The sequence below is a fragment of the Neovison vison genome, chromosome 2 (genome assembly GCF_020171115.1).
Source record: "Neovison vison isolate M4711 chromosome 2, ASM_NN_V1, whole genome shotgun sequence".
Taxonomy (NCBI): Eukaryota; Metazoa; Chordata; class Mammalia; order Carnivora; family Mustelidae; genus Neogale; species Neogale vison.
In genome coordinates, this window is record NC_058092.1 from 193644085 (window position 1) to 193652724 (window position 8640).

General features: G+C 37.2%; 1 pseudogene; it reads left to right on the plus strand.

Annotated features, from left to right (window-relative positions):
* The first annotated feature begins 826 nt into the window (after window positions 1–826).
* Window positions 827–1415, plus strand: LOC122898930 (annotated as a pseudogene).
* The last annotated feature ends 7225 nt before the right edge of the window (window positions 1416–8640 follow it).

Consider the following 8640-nt stretch of genomic DNA (forward strand, 5'->3'; position numbering starts at 1 on the left):
CTTCGTGGCTTGCAACTTTCTATTTGTTATGGCTAAGAACAACCCTTGAGTTCTTTTACTCTGGGGTCTCATTACACTGATCAATATCAGGGAAGAGATTCTGTTACAACATTCTCCATACTTACCTTCAACCTACAAAGAACAAGCACCAGAGACAATATTGACAGTATGATGTTATATAACATCCCACCAGAAGGCTGCCCTGTAAGCAAGACAATAATCAGTTCAATTGATCAAACAGACCCAAAGCAGATGCATCTCCTGGAGTTGCTAGTTTGGTTTGCCATATGTTCATAGATCTGACCAGTAAGGAGACAAAAAGTGAAAACTGACTTAGAGTTTATTATTCGTGGCACAAGATGTATGTAGCAGGAGCTTCATGTCTGCATTGGTTCCTTTTGACCCAAATTCTCATTAGTGTGATGCAGGCATCATGCACATAGTGCTTAAGAAACCCCTAATCCTTTAATGGCATTGCTAGCAAATATTGTCTCCAAGGGAAGACATTACCTGTATTCTCCTGACCAGGAAACAGATCTGTTCTCTGACCCAAAGAGAGGCACTCTCTGTAGCTTACAAACAAAAGATGATCCTAGATATGTAGATAAATTATGGAGAATTTTCTTTTAACACATAATATTACTTGTCTTATGGATATAAGTAGGATTTCTACCCCCAGCATTTGTAGTGCTTTTTTAATAAGAAAATTTCCAAGGTTATCATTGTGGCAAGGGTAGTGGCTGTGCAGGGGTCTACAAAGTGGGTTTTTCCTTAAAAAAGCTGATTTGATTATAAAATTCACTTATTGCTTCGGGCGGTGAGGAAGATGGCATCGGCCATGCTGGTGCTCGTCTTTCCACCCTGGCCCGCTGCCCGGGGACTCCTCTGGCTGTTGGAAACTGCTACAGTGGAAACTTCAGCAGACAGGGCCAGGTTTACCCAGTCCTCTGTGGGGAGTGGCATTAGCAGTCCAAGGTCCAGCTGTATTTTCAGAACCAGCAAATGATACCAACGGAAGTAAGGAGATTCCCAGGCTTTCAGATAGTATCTTTTGGATGGCAGCTCCGAAGAACAGACGCAGCATTGAAGTTAACCGCTGTAGGAGAAGAAACCCTCAGAAAATTATTAAAGTTAAGAACGATATTGATGTTTGTCCTGAATGTGGTCACCTGAAACTGAAACACATCCTTTGTGGCTATCGCTATGAGAAAGTGTGCAAGGAGACTGCAGAAATCAGAAGACAGATGGGGAAATAAGAAGGGGGGCCTTTTAAGGCTCCTTCTGTTAGAGACTGTGATGCTGTACACAGGAGAGGTACCCTCTGAACAAGATTGTGGTAAGAGAATCATTGAACAAGACAGGAAGTGACCGTCCTGGTTCACCCAGAATTAAGACCAAAGGTGTTGGAAGAGGATAACTTCACATTAAACATTTGTCCTGAAAGAGAGGAAAGTTCTTTGTTTTCACGTTAGTTTGCACTTGTTTTTAAATTACCAGTCTAGTTTAAAACGTTCTCTCAAAGCAGTTTTGTGTGGGCAATTTGAAGAAAATACCAGGAGTAAACTCTGAAAATATTTGTTTATACAGAGGCAGAATGGACTAACATGTCTGTTTCTGTTATACTGTAAGATTTTAAGTAAACGTAAAATTTCCAATACAGGAAAATAAAACAAGTGATTTGAAATTCCTAGCAAAAAAAAAAAAATTCACTTATTGCCTAACCTTCAAAGCCAGAGGCCAACTGAGCACCCGCTTGCCAGCCCCCATATGAGAAAATTTCCTGGGGAAACCAGCTAGTAGGTTGGTGACATTAAATCCCTTCCATCCTGGGAATGGCGGTGATGTTTCCTTCAGATATACTCCAGGTGTGAAAATGCCTCCCCTGACCTGATCCTTTTGCCAGTGCCCCTATCATGGATTTCCTGAATGCCTTAGTCACCACCATGGTAATCTACACAGCTCTGCCTGCATGACATGCAAGGATAAATTCATTCACATGAGATTCACTAGTGTTACCATGTACTCAGATGCAAAGAAGTAGTTGAATCAATACAGCGCGGTCGTATTTCTAGTTGATAGGAACATCCCAGCAGTGTTGGAATTCTTTCCAGAAGTATGAAGTATTTGCTTTGAATCAGCATCCAATATTTGGAATCAAATCCTTTTGGTTAGGATACACAGGTCCAGTAACCAAATGGAGGTGGTTATTATACTAGTAACCTACTGAAAGAATTTTTAACTCTTGTACAATCAACCTGGGGAATCAATGAATTTGGAAGTCTTTGAGTACCTAGGAAAATAATACTTTCTCTAGAAAACAGTTATGATTATAACTGGAAACTAAACATACTTGTTAGGTATTTAGGTTTTTCATGTTGTTCATTCAACAGGGATGAAAAGGAGATTACTCTAGGGCCAGAATGATTAAATTTGATTTCCAAAGGTAACCAATGGGTGAAAAGATGATTCAGCATGAAGATTGGGAGACTTACTGCACACCTCTAATATTCCCTTCCCAATAATCTTGAACATTGGTAAGCTTCAGCAGTTTGGTAAACACAGATCCATGGAATTCCCAAATACCTCAGGAACAAAGCTTCATTTTAAAAAATTCCACCCAGCCAGAATGCTGAAAAAAGTAAGGAAGTCATGGAATCCCCTTGAAAAAGGAAGCTATAATTATCATCCTACACCCCATGACTAGCTACAGAAGTGAAAACAAAAAAAAAGCCATGCCTTTTTGTTTCTGTTTTCTTCATTTTATCCTAAGTATCTTATTGAAAAGGACTAGAAGTGACTAATATTTTAGGCTCGAGGTAGCAGTATGACAACTTAGGTGATATGCTATTTATTATGTGGTAACTGATGGGGTCCCTCGGTGTTCCCTGTATGACTGACACAAGTTTTCTTATTCTGGATAAAAGAAGTTAGTGTATGTTGAGGGGTAAGTTGGGGAATATTGGTAGCTTTCTTCAGTTTTTTCCTCCACATTCACTTTTCACCAGTATCACCTTCATTGTAAGGGCTACGAGAGTGACTTTTATGGACTACTTTATAAATTCTCCTGCCATTTCTTTTCTGGCTGACTTTGGCCAGTGAAAGGCACTGGCAGCATATCAGAGGGTTGAAGAAGAGAGAGATTGAGATATTTAATCCATGGCCCAATTCCTCTGAGGTTGTCACACGTTAGCTTTATCTCAATCCAATGTGTTGACAGTTGATCTCCCATGAAACCACCAGAAAAAAAATCTCTATGGGCCAAGCTAAGATTATTAAATTTATGCATGAAGAGCAAATGTCCCCCTCATAGTCCTAGAGTCCCAAATGAGGAAATCATTAAAGTGTCTTCTAAGGTATTAGGGCCTGTGTTGAGGGGCTTTGAGGCAGGTCTGATAAGGTCAAATGGGCAGTGTGATTCCCATGCTTTAGAAAACATCAGCCAGAACTTCTTAGACCACAGTTTACTGGGGGGCACTCCAGTAAACTTATTAACAATACATCTGTGGGTGTGGACCTGAAATTTGAATTTCTAATAGATTCCCCTGGTCAGGGCCCAGACCACTATCTAGTACATTATAAATGTTTATGCTTTTTGCCAATTTTCTCAAGCTGGAAGTCATGTTCAAGTGTTTTACCATCTCAACCTTGCAGGTCTGTGACTGACAAGACTCTGTAATCCACATGGAAGCATTATTTTATTTTTCCTCCTAAAGAGAGTTTTTTTGATTTGGGAGTCAAAAGTGAAGCTATGGGCTTCAATTTTAATCCCTCATTTAGTATCTATGTGAAATTTTCCAGATTGCTTAATCTTTATATTATCTGTTAAGCAGTAATAGTAACATCTATATTGTATGGCTTCTGTGCAAAGAAAATGAGATCATACTTAAAACAACATAGGGGATTGCTTGGTGCAGTAAATGCCCAAGAAATGTTTGCCCTTGTTGATATATATCCTCTTCATGTCATGGTTTTCTCATTTGTACAAAGGAGATAGCAAAGAGGTATTTGTGGGATTTGAATGAAGTTAAGTAAGTTTTTTAAAGTAAGTTTTAAGGTGTGTTGTGCAAAACAAGGATTAAATAAGTATATTGCCCATCTCTCTTCTGTGAAGGTCACCAAAGAAAATAGTATCTTTCTCTAATCTAGAACTTCTTAAACATGACTGCTACATTTCTTCCTTTCTTTTTCCTTATTTATGAAATATTCTCAACTCAGAGAAAACATCAAGAAGTTGCTGCATGTGAAGGGGGGAGGAGGAGCTTTGTTTAGAGGAGATTAGAAATTGTAGCTCTAGTCACATCTTCCTCATAACACTAAACATGTGGTCCAAAAGATTGATTGATTTCTTTTACAATGAAGATGGCAACTCTGTGGTTCTTTCCTTCTTCCAAAAGCAAAGGTGTGAATATTTTGCAGGGACAAAATAAAGAAACCACTTTTCTTTTTTCCTTTGTGAACATTTTCAACATCACTGAAATAGATCAGATATGGCTTTCAACTTTGCCTGGTAGTTAACACCTCAATTAGTAATGGGTTTCAATTATTATGGGAAGGAAAGTAATGAGACATTGTGCATGTTGAACATGAGATAAATTCAGACTGTTGCAGTTTATCTTTTCTTTGGAGGTACAAAGGTTTATGAAGATTTTGCACAGCTGATTCTATCCATTAACCTTTCTCTCAGCCTGTCCTCTGACAGTGCTCTAATTTCTAGGACACAAGTCAAATCCCAGGAGACAGAAAAAAAATGTATTTAACATTAGATGGACATAATGGGACATAGTTGGGAAAAAAATGAAAAGAAAAAGATTAACTACTGAAATAATTGAAATAATTCAGATATAAAAATAACAGACATGAAGTGAGGAAACGGACACTAATTTGTGAGTCAGATAACAACAGACTTAATCTTGATTTTATAATAAAGAGGTATATGATTTTGATTATTTTTTTCAACCTCTCTGAACCTCTGTTTACTCATCTAGTAAAAGACACATGGCCAAGCTGTCCCTTTTAGGTCTGAAATTAATTTGTTATTTGGCCCACAAATAGTTTTGGACATTACTAGGCTAAAGCACCTGCTAGATAGTAGGAATTTGGAGGTACTTATATTATTTCTGCTTCAAAGAGACATAGTCTAATGGGGAAGCCAACATGTAAAATTAAAGTGATATGGCAAAAAAAAAATCACCAATTAAAATATGCTCCGTGTAATACAGAAAGAAGAAGATATGACGGGCTAGGAAAAGACTGAGGAATGACTTCACATTGTTTAAGACAGAATATAAGCCCTTGTGGGACAGAGAAGGAGGGAAGGACTTTTAAGCAGAGGAAGCAGCAAGTTCTGGTACATAGAACTGGGAAGGGATATCAGTGCTTGAAATGACAGACGTTCAGTAGGTGTTCAAGAAAAATCTATGTATTAAATTCTGAAAAATGCAGAGAGAGCATGAAGGTAGCAAGAATTGAGCCTGTAAAGGAAGATATAGACCTGATCATAAATCCCACTCTCACTCAGCTGCATATTTTAAGTTTCATCTTGTGGACAATAGGCAGAAATAACCACAATAGTAAACATGATTGGATTCAGGTTTCAGAAGTTCCAGTTGGCAGTAATCTGAAGTCTGTTCTGGAATGGAGTATCAGATCAGGTAGGATATTAAAAACTCTTCCAAGCAAGCAAAAGTTGAGGGTATTTATTTTAGGATTAGGTATGGCTTCAATAACAAAAATATACAAAATAATCACATTAATCAAGATAAATGAATTTTTTTCTCATATTTGGTAAGTCTCTAGGTTGTGGGCAGAGGGTCAGAAGGGCTCTTCATACTGTCAGGACCACAAGTTTTACCCCTGTTGTTCCACCCGGCCTGATGGGTCATTCCTGAGACTACTTCATGTGCCACAGGGTCAACTCTAGCTGTTGCTATCTGCTCATATTTTAACCAGCAAGAAAAAGAAAAAGAAGGGGGAAAAAAGCACTCTCCTCTTGAAGATTCTTTTCTATATGTCTTCCCCAGGAACTATCAGAAGCTACATGACTACAAGAAGCTACAAAGAATTGAGACATATGAAGATTTTCTTCTGAAGGCCACAGCTCTGGCTCATATGGATTAGCATTGTAACATTGTAACATTCTGATACAATGGAGGATAATAAGCTTCACTTTCATAAGGTTCCAACAAAGACAAAATGCCAATTGCTGTAGAAAGGAGGCAACACGTTGGAGGATTATTTTGAGGAAATGGCTAACAAGACGTGGTAACTTGAAAGTGAAATGTGAGTGTGAGGAATTAATGAGAAGTTTGTTTATGATGCCATCTGGCCTGACTGTGCGGTGAGAGATACTACTAACCAAGCTGAGCTTAGAATGGAGAGCAGGATGGGACGGGTCTGGTTGCATACTTGGTATAAAAAATACCGTAATGTATAGTTGCCATGTAATCATCTAACAAAATAAGAAAGGAAAGGAATTTGAAATGGAGATTAGGAAGAAGATGAACAAGTAGGCACGGTGTTTGTTCAAAAAAGAAGGCTCAGAAGAAAGTTTTTACTTACTCCCACTCAGTACAATAGAATGAGTTATGAGAGCTAATTCATGTTTCTTGGCATTATTCCCCAACCTTTTCCCACCTACACAGATATAATGCATTCTAGTCATTCCATGACACATTTGGAATTTTGCTCATCATGGTAGCTAACAAAGGTCTTGGTCATTTTTGGCATCTCTTCATTTTTCTGATTATCATCTGTGAACAATTTTAGATCACATTTTTAAAATGTAGGTTCTTCTTTCTCACATCCTATATGTAACTTTGTTTAGTGGAATTTATTAATTTTTTAATTAGATTTCCTGCTTGGAGAAGATAGCATTTTTATCGAAATTGATTTACAAAAAAACTAATTTTAGCCCCCACTTTGTCCTTTATTTATTGCCTTCTGTTTAATTGAGTGTATGTATGTATGTGTGTGTGTACATGTGTGTGGCTCTCTTCATGTAATCAACTATAAAATATGCCCTGATTTTTTAGAAGCCTGTCATATTAAAATAAACGTGGTTTAAGTGCACAAATTAGAGAAGCTGTTATAGAGCTCATTTACATCAGAACCTTCACAATTATGTTTGTGATTTCATGTGTTTTTTTAAATCTACTTTTGAAGTAATATGTACAAGGACTCATTGGTCCTTCAGATGGAAAATAATCAAGACAGCAGATGAGTTTTGGTATGTAGAATCCAGTTTTCTTCATTACATATTACTTGAATTGCACTGATGGCACTTGTATGGGTTGTGTGCTCTTCTGGCAAATGTCCTGACATGGTATCCAGCTTTTTTAATTTTAGAGGAATAAGAAATAAAATGAAAATGGGTATTCTTGTTAATTCTTCTAGGCTCTACAATAGTTACCCTCTGCATGTATTTCAATTCTGTGTGGTCACAAACACAAGAAAATTTAGAATCTGTAGGAGGGAAGTTTATAGTAGGGAGAGAGAAAGTAACTTAGAATATAAACCTTGATTAAATTAAAAGTTATGGAAAGATATTTCAATAAACAGAAACTGAAAGGAAGATGTGAAATCTCTCTTCAGTGAGTACAATCAAGTATGATCAATTTTATCACAGACTTCCCAAGTTAAAATAGGTTGGCTTTTGATCTTAAAAGCAATGACAAACTGTCCTGAGTTGACCCCTGTGAGTATGGTTCCCAAATTGTGGGTGTGATCAGGATCACCCCATTAAAGGATTTGTTAACACTTGGATTGCTGTGGCCTACACCCAGAATGTATAATTCAATAAGACTGACATGGGCCCTGAGAATTTGCATTTCTAACAAGTTCCCAGGTGATGCTGATACTGCTGGTCCAGGAACCATGCTGAAGAGCACTGCTGTATTATGAGCCACACATAAGAATGGACAAAACATAAGAAACAACCCTGAAAGAGGACTAGTTTGCTTTGCTTATGTGAATACCAATTTAAGGTAATATATTATATTTGATGCTGCATTAACCTTCCTATTAAATTATATAATGAAAAATCTCTCAATAAACTTTTTAATTTTCTGAAAGAGGGCCTCTGGAGAGGTTTCTTTTTAACTTGGGTGATATAATTCACAGTCTATTCGGTGATTACAGTAGAATAAATTAGCCACATTATGTTCCTTAAATGCTAGGTAGGATTTTTTAAATCCTAAGCATTGTTTTAATTTTTTAAATAAATTAATGCTGGTTTTTAGAGAAGGCTTTAATTTACCTTATTGGATGAATTTAGAATTTTTTAAAATAATTTTTTGGCCAATGCTTCAATGCAGCCCTTTCTGCCTCTGCCTCTTATAATTGTGGTTCTTATTCTTTATTATGAAAGAGGATTGTTCATAACAGGAGGAGCAGAACTGGAAGGGAATTAGAAAGACTCATATTTCAGACAAAGGAGCCTGACCTGTATAAGCCTGAAACATCGCAAGACCTCCTACCGTGCACATTATATTGCATTCTGGAACTGTGCTTTCTGAAGGGTAGCTAAACTTGCAAGAAAGATAGGCATACCTAAATATTCTAATTTTCTCTCAACCCTAACTTTCATTCCATTAAAATAAACCAAAGGTAACATAAATACCTATGTTCAAACTAGGAAAAGCT